This window comes from Protopterus annectens, chromosome 10.part0 (assembly GCF_019279795.1).
Source record: "Protopterus annectens isolate FY-2018-M chromosome 10.part0, PAN1.0, whole genome shotgun sequence".
NCBI classification, from domain to species: domain Eukaryota; kingdom Metazoa; phylum Chordata; order Ceratodontiformes; family Protopteridae; genus Protopterus; species Protopterus annectens.
Window position 1 is genome coordinate 760,694,962 of NC_056744.1, and position 17,008 is coordinate 760,711,969.

The window sequence follows — 17,008 nt, forward strand, 5'->3', positions numbered from 1 at the left end:
GGCACATTTTACTTTAAGACTAAGCGGTACAGTTGTGTAGTGCAGCTCTGTCTCCTTAATAAATATTTTTGCAATGAGGCACCACCTGTATTCTGTTGTGCGAGTATTCAAAAAGTCATATAACAGACTATTGATTCTTTGTCTGTCAACTGTTGTGATCAACTAATGTATAAGTATAATTTTGGGGTATAATAGACTACTGATTCCTTGTCTGTCAACTGTTGTGATCAACTAATGTATAAATACAATTTTGGGATATTTAACAGTTTTTTTAACATTTTGTAAGTTCTTATGTTGAAGAAAATGAATGATAAAATACTATATTAAAATGCAGGTTACTGTCTTATAAACAATTAAATATGCACTTCAGTTGCCTGAATATTAGAATATTCTGCAGACGCTATTGTGGCCTGTCTGCATTAGGACCACTTCCTGGTCACATCTGGAATCTAGCTACTTAGCATCTTTATGCCAGAAAAGTAAATCTCTGTCTTGTAAAAGTTAACTGTTCTTCTGTTTTAACTGTAAGCAATTTTTTTTGTTCCTTAGCAAAATCAGCCTTGTTGAAACTAGCAAAATAGGCCCCACCAGAAAATACATAGTTACATCGGGAGTGTGGCTTGTACTTTACAGACAAGGGAGTCTGGTTTGAAATGGATTGTTACGGATCTACTTGCTGATTGGGTTGTGCTTGGTTCCTTAATTCTATGTACCACTGTGTGTTTTAGCTGTTGTGGCAGTGAGATCACTTCCTGGTTACATCTTTAAAGAAGAATCAACCTATTGAGTATCTCTACACAAGATAAGCAAACCTCTTGCTCTGTTTTCCCCAACTCTCTCTCTCTCCCTTTTGTTGCTGCAGTTTTAGACAGTGTATCTATTTCTACCCCTTTATGGTAATCTGACTACCAAAGCCTCCTCCCTTCACTGCTATCCTCAGTTGTATAAACTATTTAAGTACTTCTTCCCTCCCACTGTTTTACATAGATCCAAATACTATGTGCCCACCCATCCAACTGGTATTGATCTTGGAAAATCTCCCTTATTATAGATTGTCTCTGATACATTTTAAACTGTTTGGCATTGCCGTAGACTAGAAGTACTTTATTTTGCTTTGCCTTAAATTACCTTATTAGCAGTAATTAGCTAGCTATTTAAATTACTGGGATAGTATTGCACTTAGTACATTTTTTTGTGCATTTATGCAGCTCATGGCTCATTTCTACAGAGTTTAGCAAAGCTTGGCACCCTTGCTTTGTTTCAGAAGAGATTTTCTTCCACCTAGTGCCATCCAGGCAGAGCTAAATGCTTAAAAATGTACTTGTTTTGAATTTATTTAGTGAACAGCAGTTGATTCACTGAATTGTTTAATGATTTTTCTGCATTTTAAATGATTTGGCACTGCTGTAGACATTTGCTACCTTATTTCACCTTCCTGTTCATTTACCTTAGCTTAAATTGCCTTATTAGCAGTAACTAGCTGTTTAAATTACTGAGATAACATTGCACTTAGTATGTTATTTTGTCCATTTTAACATTAAGAGGACTGAGATGAATTCATCTAGTGTCAGTAGGGGGGGTATCCTGGTCTATCCGAGTTGAGAAACACACAGGAAGGGCTCTGAGTGTAGTTGTTAATTGGCTAGAAGGATTGTTCATCATTATTCTGAGTTTTTAGTGCCTGTATAAAGTTGGTACATCTGTGCGAAGCTGCTCACCATGCAGTGGTGGTTATCAGTGCCCTATATAGTAGCAGACACATCGAAGGTAACGTTTTCCTGTAGAACTATCTCTAAAACTTTGTCCACTAACTCAGTGATTGTAGATAAACTACTTTGCACATTGAGAAGCATAGAGCAGCTAGTTTGCACATTGAGGAGCACTGGCCCTTAAATTTAGTGATCTAGTTCCAAAAGTACACTTAGTTGCCCTTGTTAGCCCCTTATGCACTACACCCTTGTAAATCACCTAATAAAGGACATGACATCATAAATATATTCCTTTCCAATTTTTCCGCAGCCAGTTTGTTGAACATGGGTATCCTGAGACACTGTATCAATTGTCCTGTTTATTGACAACCATTTAATCCTTAAAGAAATAGAGGTAGTATGGAAGAGATGTATATGCACAATGCTACTGGAGGCAAACCTCTCACATACAAGCATAAGAATAAAAATAAGGTTGTCAGAAACACACACTCTATAAGCACCACTCATACTATGTCCTCAGACACTGACCAACTTATGCTAAGGCATTTAAATGCAATCTTTCCAAATCCCAAAGACCTCCCACACATGCTATCTGATACAAAATTATCCTCAGGAAATGAAAAAGCATTCTATAAAAGTAACAGCAGAACTCCAATTGCAGAGTAGAAACTCAAACTTATTGAAACCACAAAACAATCTACTAGAATGACAGCAGCTCGTGACTATAATGTTTTTAGCACTTTCATTCTTTATTCACGTTTAGAACTTCATCAGAAATAGTATTAAAAACATACATAGCAAATTTAAAAGCTGAACCAAAGTCATGTGATGTAATACAGCAAATCAAAAACCTGAATCAATTTATGAACGAACAGTTTTTAAAATCATGTGATTGCCAGAACCAGTAAACATCAATGGTTAATTAATACATAGGAGATTATTTAAAATGTATTAAAAATGCTTCAGCATTTATTTGAGTTGAGAAACTAAATAAATATATTAACTAGATATACAAATAATCTAAATGATTATATTCTCTGTGCCAGCAAAAAGCACTTAAGGTTGATATGTTCATTTAAACCTGTTTTTCTATCAGCCACTAGCTGTATTTGTCATTCGGCTTCACGGCATTCTAATAAAACATTATGATTTTCAGTAGTGTTAACCAAATCCATGCTGTCCAACACATAAAAGTTAAAGTTCCTAAAATCTTCACAGGAAGTTGCATGCTGCACCAGTGCATTACTAACATCTTTTTCCTAATAACTAAGCCTTGTTCATAAATCCTTTTAGCTAGCTTTCTCATGGTCTTTCCTATATAATAACAGGCACATGTTTCATAGTCGGCTAAATAAACAATGCCACAGGAATTACAGTTAAAACAATCTTTAGCAACAACTGTTTTATCAGTTGCTTCCATGTAAATACTCAATTACTAATGTACTGATAGTACTTGCATCTGCCACATTTAAAAGTCCCATAAATATTGCTGCTAACCAAACTTAAAGATTGAAACCTCTCAAAAATATTCTTGACATTCGTTGATTTTTTTTTTTATATGTGAATAAAGACTCCTTACCAAGAACTTCAGTCATTTCCTTGTTTCCAAAAATAATTTTCCAGTTATTTAGAATGTTTCAAATAGCAGTCATATCAGTGGTAATGGGCAAAGGGAATGCCCCCTATATTTTCTATCACTAGTTATAACAGAATGGTTTACATGATCTGTAATAATATTGAATGGAACAGGACTTAGAATGGGCCTTGCCGTATTCTGTCTGAGAATGGATACCTCTTTAATTATGCTTGACAATAAACTAAAACTATAACCTCTGCTGTGAAACAGGGTTTGAAGGTATTCTACCTCTTTAAAAGAGATGGTATCCTCACTAGTAAGACTGCTACCCTTATAAACTGCCCTTTTGTGACTCCTTTTTTTCATATGGAATGGCTGCAGACTTCTGTGGTGCAAATAATTATTGACAAATGTTTCATTTTTAAAGACTTTACTAATTAACTTGCCACTAGGTTCCTCCACACTTATTATGATATCTAAAAAGTTAATATCTTTTCCTGAGCCACTTATGGTAAAATTCAAAAAAGATGTACTCTTGTAACAGTAATCAAAAAAACTCAGAAAGTCTTCTCTCATTTCCTTCCAAATAATAAAAAAAGGTTCATCAATAAAGAGCCTATAAAATAATCTGGGGAATTCAATAAATAATTTTTAATGTGTGCATCTTATGGCATGATGCGTACACCAGTGCAGCAAGTTTTATATTCAGTAAACTCTGTGTAGGGGAAAGCAATCACGCTCACTCATGCGCAAATAAGGAAATTTTCATGGAATGCAAATTTCAGCATAAATTGCTGAAATATATGATAATGAAACAAGCCAACATGACTGAGTGATACAACAACCTCAAATGATGCCATTTAGACTCTGTATACATGTTGATACAGGAGTCTACATGGAAACACGGCCAATAAAAAATATCAAAAGTTGTGCAGAACTGAACTTAACAGATAATACAACACATATTATGGCCTAAGTACACCTTGTGGATGCTAGAAAATCAGTATCCAAAAAAATATGAGTTTAACTGCCCTGACATAAATGTACCTTTGGCCCCTACCCCCAACTGAATCATAAACTTCCAGATAATGCAGCCCTTTAAAATATGTAAAATTGATAAAATACATTCAATTATTGTCCTAAGTAATTGGGAAATCTCAGCATGGAGTAGTTAAAGGAGTGGGCTATAGTAGCACATATATATTACATAGTATGAAGGTTTAGATGTTAGCAGTGTGCCTCACATTTGTGCACTGCTTACCTACGCACAAACAGGTAAAAGAGAAAAAAGTGAATGCATGTACACTTAGCACATTAAGCATTAGATTTCTGGTATGACTATTACGTTACATACATAGATCTGTGTTGTTATTCCTCTATATTTCCCAGATGCTGTGTCTGACTTAAGATTACATGTGTAAACTTTGCAAATTGAGGGCACAATTTGTTTCCCTACTACCAACCACACCAACAATCAGTACAACCCTGAGGCCTCATTAATATTACAACAGATATATCAAACACAAAACAAACCATGTAATATGTAATGTTGTGTGCTCCCTCATGGACATGGCAATTTAGTGGTGCTCACAGGATTGCACTGTCAAATTTAAATGGTGAAATATGCTCAATAAGGGGACTTGTGCTGTTACACAGCTAGACTTCTAATCAGTATACTACTGTTAGGGTACTATTGCCACATGAAACTAAGGAGCAATGTGCCTATGCAGATCTGCCAAGCTGTTGTTCCCCACATGGCTTGCTGATGTCATCCACTAGAAGTTCACCTGCAGTCTTACATAAATCAGATTTGTGTTGTGGTGCAAGTGTTAAATACTGTGTTCCATAGTCTGTGCACTTAGATCGGTAGGGATATAGGTTTCTCACTGCAGTAGACTGTGTTTGTGCTTGTGTGTGTGTGTGTGTGTGTGTGTGTGTGTGTGTGTGTGTGTGTGTGTGTGTGTGTGTGTGTGTATCTATAATGAAGAGTGGACGTGTGTATCCCAAACTGCATCTCCAATGACATGCTTTTACGGTGTCCTTGTGCTTGCACAAACACCCATTTCTAGCAGGCCTCCAACCTCTTGCCCCCCGCATGGCCTGCTGATGTCATCTACTATAAGAACACCTGCAGTCCTGTTACAATCGGACTTGTGCAATGCCATGTGTGTTAAGTACTGTGTTCTGTAGTGTCTGTACTTAGATAGGTAAGGGTTCTATTCTCATAGCAGTCTACTGAGTGTGGGTGTGTCTATAAAAGAGAGTGGAAGTGTGTATCCCAAACAGACATCTCTAATGGCATGTTTATACAGTGTTTTTCTGCTTGCATAAACACCCATTTCTAGCAGGCGTCTAACCTCTTGTCCCCTACATGGCTGCAGATGTCATCTACTATAAGAACACCTGCAGTCCTGTAAAAATCAGACTTGTGCTGTGGCACATGCATTAAGCACTGTGTTCTGTAGTCTCTGTACTTTTGGATAGGGTGGGATCTTTTCTCACTGCAGTCAACTGTGTGTGTCCATAAAAGAGAATGGAAGTGTGTATCCCAAACTGATGTCTCCAATGGGATAATTCTGCAGTGTTTTTGTGCCTGCACAAACATCCATTTCTAGCAGGCATCCAACTTCTTGTCCCATACAAGGCCTGCTGATGTCATGTACTATAAGAACACCAGCAGTCCTGTTAAAAATCAGAGCTGTGCTATGGTGTGTGCATTAAGTATTGTGTTCTGTAGTCTCTGTACATAGATACATTGGGGTTCAACTCTCACTGCAGTCAACTGTGTGTGTGTGTGTGTGTGTGTGTGTGTGTGTGTGTGTGTGTGTGTGTGTGTGTGTCACAGCTGTTGCTTGAAATTATACAGAAAGTATCCTACAATAGCCTGTAGAACACTGTTCCATTCACATTCATCATGCTATTTTATTTACCCACTGTTATGATATGAAAGCTCTGTAGTATGTGCAGTTACTGGTGTTAAGTTATATAATAAACATTTTAGTTAATGTTCTTTGTGCTGCTATGATTACTTTAAAAATGTGCTGCTTTTGACTGTTGCCTATGTAATGTTGTGGGGAAACAGTCATTTACTGCTTTCATTCTGTTGCAGTTGTGTTGCCCACACTATACATTGGATTCACACTTCATGAATCTATTTCAGTTTACCTATTGATAAGTAAATATCATGACATATGATTTGTGAGAAAACACACCTGTATCCTTGTGCCTGGATTATACAGTAGAGCTTTATATATTGTAAGATAACTGTTTGTGGTATACTTTTGAGATTTAACACTTAACACTCTTTCATTGGCTTAGCTGCTCTGCTCTTTTTTGTGTGCAGAGAGCTTAACCCCTTGTGGTAATAGATGCAGAAACAAAAATTTAATTATTTTACCTTACAACTGGCCAATGCTATCTAGCAAAGCAGGTATTTTACAGCTCAACATAGCTGGCAAATGTCACGTAAACAAGCAGTAATGTCACACCTAATCTCTTCACAACAGGAGTACAGATCACACTTTGAATAGCCCTCCTACTCTATACGACATATGTTAGTCCCCAAAAAGTAGCACAATACTATACACACCCATCCTTGCTTATTCACTATGCAGATACCAGGATCACACCTCATATTTAGAGCTCTCAGTGTCCCACTTTTTCATCTGATAGCCTAGTTGACATGTCTGTATTGACCTAGGGCAGAAAATGCCTCAGGCCTGTACTACAGCTTCAGTGAAGTACCATCATGGGCAGAGATAGTTTGCAGCACCCTATAGAACCAGCACCATATAGTACCAGCAGAGACATCCAAAACACAAGCAGGGTACACCTAACACTAAACTCAAAGCCCACAATACACATATAAAAAGGAGCACCAGCTTCTCAACAAGGATGTGTCTAAGGCAATAGTTATCCATTGTAAAGGCTGTTCTTACAGTTGATTGTACAGTGAGACATACACCTACCCCACTCTCCAACGTAAACGATGAGAAATAAAGCATGAGCTGTGTGTCACAAGTAATTGTCACACTACACATACAGTCATGTCCCTCCATAACAAATCCTACTGTTAGTCCATCAGAGTTGGTGCTGGTGTGCATAATTCACTGTGAATTATATGGAAACAGACATGACTGAGCTCACTAAATGTGTATCCAAGACATGTATGTCCCTATGTGTGAACATCATTACAAGCTCACCTAGGATGACACAACAATACAAAGAACAAACAGCCATCTGAAATTGGTTTACTCTGGTGTCATTCTAAGGGGCTCTAGTTCCTGTCAGTGTGGCATGACATTGCGGATAGACCATGCTGCTTTGCAAGATACGGACTTCACCTGGCACATCTAGGCTTTTGTTTCCTAGCTAAGGCACGTGCCTCATCCATAATGCCTACATTAGGCAATGTCATTAAAACAGAGGTCACTAGGTGAAAATATGCAACTATCACAAAGTACAGCTCATGCTGCTAAACTGTAGTAGTTCATATGAGAAACTGCACTCTCTGTCAGCACTTGTCACAATGGAAGTGATGGATGTCTGCCGAGGTGAGCTATGTGCCTTCAGTGAAGATAATTCCTCCTCTACAGGGGTTAGACAATGTAAGCCTATGAAGTTAATGCAACTGCAATTTACTGTGGCTAAGAAACCACAAATGTTATCGACAGTTATGTCCACTTCCTTGAAAAAGAATGGACACACAGCATAGATATAAGTACTTGTAACAATTATAGCTGAAGAAAACAACCTACTCAGCTATGATAGCAACTCTAACTACATTTATTGTGCAACTTATATGTGGCCAAACTCAGTTGCACAATAATTCCTAGACTTTAATAACTCATATGGCATGGAAGTAAGACAGCAGCACTCCACAAGTGTCAGTAATATTCTAAATCTAGTCCTTGCAAATAGCATTGACCAATGCAACTACTCATGTGTAGGGGTGCAATGTTTCAATCCAACCATAAAGTATTTATTTATGATTTGTAATACCTATAGAATTAAAAAAGATAGGTCAAATGAGCATACATTTTCCAATGTAAATTCACCATGCTAAAGGATGGTATAATCATGTTCCACATTCTGGTTTCCACAGAGGACATTGACTGCTATAGTAAGGTATACCCTGATGGCCTGTATAAACATCTACACAAATGTATAGACACAGACGTAACTGATAGGATCAAACAAAGATCCTTAATAAAATCATAACCATGCCAATGGATAACTGACATTGCTTGAGTATACAGTAAGGAACGAGGCTGATGTCTAAAAATACAAAAGCATAAATCCCAAACTGGAAGACTAACATCTCCAGCATAAACAAGACAATAAGGCACCTTGTAAAATACTCACACAGCAGCTATGGGAAATATGTCAAACCATAGCCAAGGATAACAGTAAGACTTTCCTCTGCTACATCTGCAACATCAAAGGTAGAGCTCAGATGTGTACTGAATTAATTGTGGATGGTATTGCACACACCAAACCTGTTTAAATTGAAAACCAGCTGGCAGACATGCCTGGAGGAAAAAAATATCCCTCCACACACCCAAATGTTTAACACAACACATCTTCAACATCACATCCAATCTCCCTCTACATTGAGCAAGTAAGCACTGCTCTCTCCAAGAATAAGAACACAGCCTCCATGTGACAAGATGGCATTTTGACATGCATTATTAATCTTCTTAACCAGTGAACTGCTGCACTAGACAACCTATTCAATCATAGTCCAAATACTGCCTTTATCCACCCTGATTTGAAGTCAGAAACCTATTTCACCGTACACAAGGTTGGATATGCAACATGCACATGCACTTAGTCCCTTAATATTCAAAAGCCCCAACTGTAAGACTGGAATGGATTGTCATGGATGTCAGATATAACAAAAGAGTTGACATCCAAACACTACATCTGTTCCAGCATGGTTTTCCCTCGGATCATAGGAAGTTACTAGGCTATTGGCCCTATGGCCCTTATAAGCCTAGCCAAGAGTTTAGCCTATGTTCCAACAAGTCCGCACCCTATGTCATTGTCCAGCAGGGACACAAGTGGAATCCTAAGAGGTGTATTTTCTGTTTCCCATCCCGTAATCCAGGTTGTGCTTAAAAAGGGTTAATGAGGTACTCTGTTTGACATGGAGAGGGAGTCTATTCCACACAATGAGGAGTCTTTGTGACACAAATCTGTCCCACCAAGTACTATTGATGCCACAGGCCAGGTTGAGGCCACCGGTACAGGTTACATGAGTGGAGCTTGACTTGTAAATATGCAGCAGTCCCATCAGGGTGGGGATTGAGATTGCTTTGTATGCCAGACAGAGGTCACCTCTGAGGAGTCTGGAGGAGACTGATTAGAGGGACAGGGCCTTTAGCCTATCTGTGTAGGGTAGATTTTTGAGGCCCTGGATTCTCCTGGTAAGGAACCTCTGAGGTGTCTTTGGCTGCTGCATGTGCTTTGTGAGGTACATGCTGAAAGGGGATTTGTACTCAATAATAGGTCTTATAAGGGAAGAATACAGGGATGTTATGACCACCTTGTCCCTGGATGAGATACCCTTACTAATGAGGGGGGCCATGTAGAAAGCTTTCTGTACAATGGGGGCAATATGGTGGTCAAACATCAATTTGCTTTCAACCTGGTTGCCCAAGTCCCTCACAACTGATTGCATGCTTAGGACCTTATTATCAATGTGATAATTTGTGGGGATGTCACTCTCTCCAAAGGGGATGATGATGCATTTTTTGGAATTCAGTTTGAGGCCATGTTTCTGGCACCAGTCATTTGTTTGGGTGAGACTCTCTTTTAGGATGTCCACATCACTATGGGAATTGATGACAGTACCCAGCTTGCAGTCATCTGCAAACTTAGTCAGCCATAGCCCACTGGTTTTGGCCTGCACCTCAGAAAAGTATATCCTCAACAGCAGAGGCCCCAAAACTGATCCCTGAGGTACACTGCTCATTATGGGTCTACTGCTTGAGGTTGTTTCCCCTATTTTGACTAGGTGGATTCTATCAGTGAGCCAGTTTGCTACCCCTCGGGTAACATATGGATTGATGCCTAGTTGAGACAGCTTATCTATTATACCTGAGTGGGGAATAGTATCAAAGGCTTTGGCCAGGTCAAGGCAGGTGGTGTCCACTGTCTTCACTTCATCCATGACCTTGATGATTGTCTAAAAGAAGTCACTGAAATTTAACAGGCATGACGTCCCCTTGACGAAACCAAACTGTGTGGGATCAAGTGCCTGGAGGTTGCCAATGTCCTTGTTATTGAGGTCCATGATAATCCACTCCATGGCCTTGGAGATCAGGCTAGTTAGGTTGATGGGTCTATAATTTCCTGGATTGGTAGACAATTCACCTTTGTGCAAAGGGATGACAGTGGCTGTCCTCCACTCGGCTGGGACAAAGCCGGAACTCAGACTTTGGTTGCATAGAGTGCCTAATGGTGCTGCAAGTTCATATCTGAGTTCATGTAGGATGCAGCCTGGGATGTTAGGGTCCCATGGAGGCTGCATTTTTTGCCTTTGAGAGGTCACTGATGACTTGCTCCCTAGAGATAAGGGGAAGGGGACAGGTACTGGGGTTTTCCTGTTTTACTGATGGAAGGGAGGGGACAGAGGGGTGAAGTTTTCACTGAACCTGTCTACCAGCAGGTTGGCTATATCTACAGCATTTGTGACTGTGGTGTCCTTGACCACCACTTCTGAGCAGATATGGGTGCTTTATTTGAGATTGCGGACATATGTGAAGGAGGCCTTATGACTGTCTTTAGTAGATGTCGCCAGTTTGGACTCGGAGTTTGCTTTGAGGGATTTTACTAGTGCTCTTATTTGCTTGTTCAGGCTAAGGAGAGATTACTTCCAATTAGGCATCTGCTCCATTTTGGTCCTGGACAGCAATTTTTTTCCTTTTATTATAGTGTTTATTTATTGCAGATATCCACCAGACAGGTTTACTTTTCCTTGAGGAGGAGGATTTTGCCCTGTTGAGTATTTCTGATGCCATGCAGCTATATAAATGCTCATATAGTACTTTGGTGTAGGTTTGGACATATGTACCAGTTTGTATGGAGGGGGAGAGGGCTGTGAAGCTGTTTATACCTTCTCTCAGGAGGTTGTAATCAGCTTTGGAGAAGTTTTTTTGTTTGACCCTAACTGGGGGGGGGGGGTGGTAACTTTGAAAGTGACTGCTTTGTGGTTGGACCTTACCAAGGATGATGACACTATAGGAGTGCTGCAGTGGTTACTCATGTTGGTTAATATCAAGTCCAACATATTTTCATCTCTTGTGGTGTGTCGACCAACTAATCCAAGACATTTGCATTGATGAAATCAAGGAATCTTTGGGCATTTGTGTTTTGGCATGAGTATTTCTTCCAGTCCATGGTTCCATAGTTAAAGTCACCCAGGATCAGGGAAAAGGGTTAAATTTTGATATATTTGAAGATGTCCAGATAGGTGGAGTGGGCATCTTGAGTCAAAGTTGGAGGCCTATAGCTAGCTATGGTTTGAATAGGGGTCTTGTCAATTGTTAACTGTACATGGAGTGTTTCCTGTATGTCATACTGTTTGACCAGCTTGGAGGTGTGTAGGTCTTTTATATGTATTGCAGCTCCACCTCTTTTTGCTTTGCTGCCCATGATTTGGGGTCTGAATGTATGGTAGGATGAGTAACCTGGTATGGTTGGGGTGCTCCCTGCACTTTGAACCAGGTTTCTGTGACTGCACAAGTGTCAGCTTCTTCCAGGGTTAAGAATGCTTGGAATGAGTGCAGTTTCATGTTTAGACTCCTAGAGTTTAGCAGCATGACCTTTAATTTATGTTTTTATGAAATGTTCATGTTGGTAGTTGTGACCTCATGGCATTGCCTAAAAAAGGCACTATGGGAGAGGGAAGAGCCTTTGCCAGGACCCTGTAGCCCAAAGGAGACAGATGCAGGCCATCTCTGGCAAAGCATTGTGGTTTGTCAATCATGTCATCCCAGGCTGTCAGGTACTGGATCCCCTTGCAATGACACCAGAAACTAAGCCAATTGTTAATGTCAGTCATTTTCTGTTGGTATTAAGGCATCATTCTGGGTGATGGTAGAATGCTGCTTAAGGCTAGGAACATACCTACCTGGGACACATATTCAGCGAGCTCGATCATGTCTCTCTTCATATAGTCCAGGGAGGTACATCTCAAGTCATTCGCGTCAACATGGACTATGACAAAGTCATAACATTACCTATAGAGAGACTTGAGTGCCTAGGTCATATGGCGGATTCTGACACCCGACAAACAACTAACCATGACTTTCTCCTTATCCAGCCTGGTGAGGGGCACATCTGTGGTTCTCACAATGGAGTCACCTATGACTAATATGTTGGGTTTATGTTTAGGCCTTTGTGGCTGTGAAACACAGGTGTGTGAACTATGTGTGATGTGTGGTGTGATGGACAGTGGGGTTTGCATGTGTTTTTGCCTCAGAGGTTTCTTTTATTTGGGTATGCTTTTGTTGAGGACCTCCGCATATGTGAGGGTGTATTGTGTAGGTGTGGGTGGTGTTTGAGGTGTGTTGTTCATATTGACAAACTTCTCAGTGCCAGATATACTGGCTTTTGGGGGTAGAGAGCAAGGGTTGGGAGGGTGGCTCAATGGCTAAGGTGTTTGCCTAACAAACACAAGGTGCAGGGTTTGAGTCTTACAAGGGATAATTGGCTAAGCTTAAAATGGCTCGCAAGGGCATTTAGCTTAGTACTAAACTATGAACCTATGAACCTATGACACTAGGTGCTTGATGTAATTGTATCTCTCACAAATTGTGTTCCTAGGTGGTAGTAGTAGAGGATTGCCCGAGTACATGAGGCAGTTGCTACACTGTCTCAGGATGCCCATATCAACCAGACTGGCAGGAAAAAAACGTAGGAAATCGTCCATCCATAGTTGTCAAAAACTGAGGGAGACAGGCCAGAGAGAGCTAAAAGGGTAAAAGGTGAAAGGTCTAAGAGTAGTACTACTAGATGAGAATGCAGCAAACCTGTATCTAGACTATGCTAGTCAATTTAAGGTTAAAAGCACAGTAAAAATTCATAAAGAAGCACAGATTAACCACTTACAGTCTAAAGAACAGAACTCACAGTATGAAAAAATACAGTTAAACAGTAACGAAATGCAGTAAAATGCATTCAGTAATAAATTACAGTAAATAGCAATGAAATATAGTTAATTAATTAGTAAATTGCTTTAAAATAGTAGCTCACAATCACAACAGTAAAAGACAGTTCAAATAAAGCAGCAATTCAGTTAGTAAGGCTACAGACAAGCAGTAATAAATGTGACAAACTAAATGCAGTTGCACTCATAAGCTCAAGCAGCAAAATGATAGTTAATGAAAGTTGCTTTAAATCAGTAGCTCACAATTACAGCAGTAAAAGACTGCTCAAATAAAGCAGCAGTTCAGTTAATAAGGCTACCGACAAGCAGTAATAAATGTGGGGCAAACTAAATGCAGTTGAACACTTAAGCACAAGCAGCAAAATAAAGTAGAAAGAGCAACATTTTTTTTTTTTTTTTTTTTTTTTAGTAGAAAGTGAGGAGACAGAAAATAATTCAAGGTTGGAAAGCTAAAGGCTTGGGCCTTCACAATCTCACTGTACACAGTAGAATGAACTGATGTAATAGGACTGGGGGAAGTGTCCAATATCAAATTTATACTAGTGGCAGGCAACTTAAAATCCACCAAGCTTTAATACCACAACAGCAGCTGGGCAGGTGGGTGGGATACGCAAGATCAGAACAGAGGTAAGGATTGAATTCACTAAGTCTAAAAAACAGTTGCACACTTTATATACATATGAAGCAAATATTTTTAGTAAAACAAAAGTACAGAAAACAGTTGAAAATAGGCATTTATCTTTTTCCAGTCTCACAGCAAATAATGGCAGAAGGTCTATCACTGCAGCTTTTACAAAGGTTGCCATGCTAAAACTGTCGGCATTCAATTATGTGATCAGAGACATAGCATGTGTGCACATCATTGATATTGTCTATCTTGACTTGGTCAAGGCATTCCACACAATCCCACATTTGTGTGTCATTGAGAAGTGAAGCCAGGTGAATATCAAGTGCTGTGTTGTCTGCTGGGTTGCAAACTGGCTCACAGGCAAACAGCACTCATTCAAACTGGGAGAATTGATCTACAGGTGCAGAACCACCACCCATGGATCACCACGTGTGTCACTGCTGTAGCCATTCCTCGTCAGCATGTACATCTCAGAAGTCCAGACCAAAACTGAGTGTCTGTGGCTAGCCAAGTTTGAGGTTGAGTGATACCCAGTCACTATCATTTTTATCCCCTAACAATGTGAGTGCTGTTCAAAAGAGGCTTACACAAACCAACGAGTGATGACAACTCTGTGCTGTTAAATGACTGACAGATAAATGCATCATTATTTCCCTTGGTATTAACGATGTTGCAGATTATTACAACATAACTCTGAATACCCTAATGTCCAAATCTGTATTGATAGACCTTGAAACACAAGTAGACTGCAACATGTATCTACTGTTGTGAGGAAGGTTTGCTACATATTGCATCAGATTAGCAAAGCCATTGCAGCAGTATCACATTCATTTCTATATCGCCTATGGTCATCCCTCATCAGGCCTACTCTTGAATATAATGCTCCCTTTGCTTTGCATTGTAACAGACATCTTAAGAAACTTGACAGACATCAGAGATTTACAAGTAATATACATCAGGCTATCAAACAGGTGTCTAATATGGACATAATGATGTAGATGTCACTGTACTCAGAATGATATGGACTGCTTTGAGGTGACTTATGTATGCCTTACAGTGCCATCTGTGACTCACTTGTGATGGAAATTATGCCCCTACATATGTTATTTGGGACTACAGTCAGCTGTTAAAGGGCCACCAATGTAGAGTGACATATATAGGACATGCTCAAGAGACAGATACAGCTCTCATAGGTTGCCACACCTCTGCAGTAGTCCCCAAATCCATGTCATGACAAGCACCTCCATGACACTGTTTTATCACAGCCTGGATGACTTGATGCCCTGCAGTGCCCTTACTTCTCACCTGGACATGTGTAGTCGTTCCTAGACAAATCTTCCCCATACATGTCTGACATCAACTTTTATATTGTGATTTCATGTCTAGGCTTCTAAACACCATCAGGTCATTAGCCTAGTAACATCCTATGTACGGATGAAGCTATGTCGATGTACATGCCAGAAATAATGATATACTGTATTACTGTTTTGATGAGAGTAGAGTACAGTGCATACCAAAAATCATGATCTCTCAATCTGATGTTGTCACATTTGATGTGCACCAAAACTCAGTAAGTAAAATAAGTACAGGGGATATTTTAATTTGTATGTTACAAATTTCAGTTATTGCCTTTGCAACCCTTATGAGAGCATCCACTGTACAGTAATGAAAAGATGACGGTAGCATCTCTCTCACTGGCCAAGTACTATATAGCTGACAGGTACAATCTTTAGTTCAACACCATATATGCATATGTAATAATTTTTTTATGTAAATATTCACTCTGTGCATCAGACACATAGCTTTACTATCCCAAATCAAAAAAATAGAAAACAGGGATATGGCACAGTTATCATCACTTGCACAGGGTGTTGTGTGGGGGTACAGGAGGCATAGACTGACACATAAGGTGTGTGAGTTTGTGTGAGTAAGGAAGTGAAGCAGGCAAGATGGACCATGAAAATGTGTGCGCGCTCGTGTGTGTGTGTGTGTGTGTGTGTGTGTGTGTGTGTGTGTGTGTGTGTGTGTGTGTGTGTGTGTGTGTGTGTGTGTGTGTGTGTAGGTGCCCTCAATGTAACAATGGTGTGCAAGTGTGTACATGCACATAGCCAAGCTCTGTGCTAGCTCTATGTGTCTTTATGTCAGACAGATGTGAGCTGTGCATAGTACAGTTGATAGTTCATTTTTGTCCCCGACCATGAGAACAGTCTCTGCTAGGAGTTGCACTGGCACCTCCATGCACAAGGTCATATGCAGGACTACCATCTGTAGGTGACAGATGTCTGCTGGATGTGTCCCCTTCATGGGAACGCTGAGGACCATGACCCCATGGCCTGCCATACCTGGGTGTGGACAGCAACTCCCTGATGGAGCAATGGAAATCCTGCCACTACAGGAGCATGATCCAACATGGCCACATTGGCTTTCAGCAAATGTAGTTGCTGTCCTACATCCACGAGGCCAACGTTCCCTTCCCAGCAGATGCTCCATCATGGACAATGTGCATTCCATGAAAAATACTCCATGCTTCATCACAGACACACCCTACTCCAATGTGTTATTCATCCAATGCATTCAATCAACAACACCGTGGAGGCAGTCATGGATGTCAGACTGTGCCACATTTAGTATCCTGAGCATTTCTATGGAGCACCTTTCTGAATGTTCCTGTGCTTTCATGATGGCCCTAAACATAGACTGCATTACACATGAAGAGACACTTGCACCAGGTGGTGGATGGACAGCAGACATCCTCTGAGCATCCCTATCGAGGCCCCTGCATAGCACATCGCCAACAGTTTGGCTATGGCCAGAGTCTACAGGCTCTGAAGCAGTTCTAGCCAACTTATCTGGTCAATGTCCTCACCCTCCACCTGTCGAATACCTGTGGCCTCAGTTGGCTGGTGATGCATAGGCATACT

At 40.1% G+C, this 17,008-nt stretch overlaps 1 protein-coding gene across 1 annotated transcript in view; it reads left to right on the forward strand.

Annotated features, from left to right (window-relative positions):
• PDE4B (phosphodiesterase 4B) overlaps positions 1-17,008 on the forward strand; it is a 2,058,783-nt gene that overhangs the window by 1,350,754 nt on the left and 691,021 nt on the right. The window lies entirely within an intron of this gene.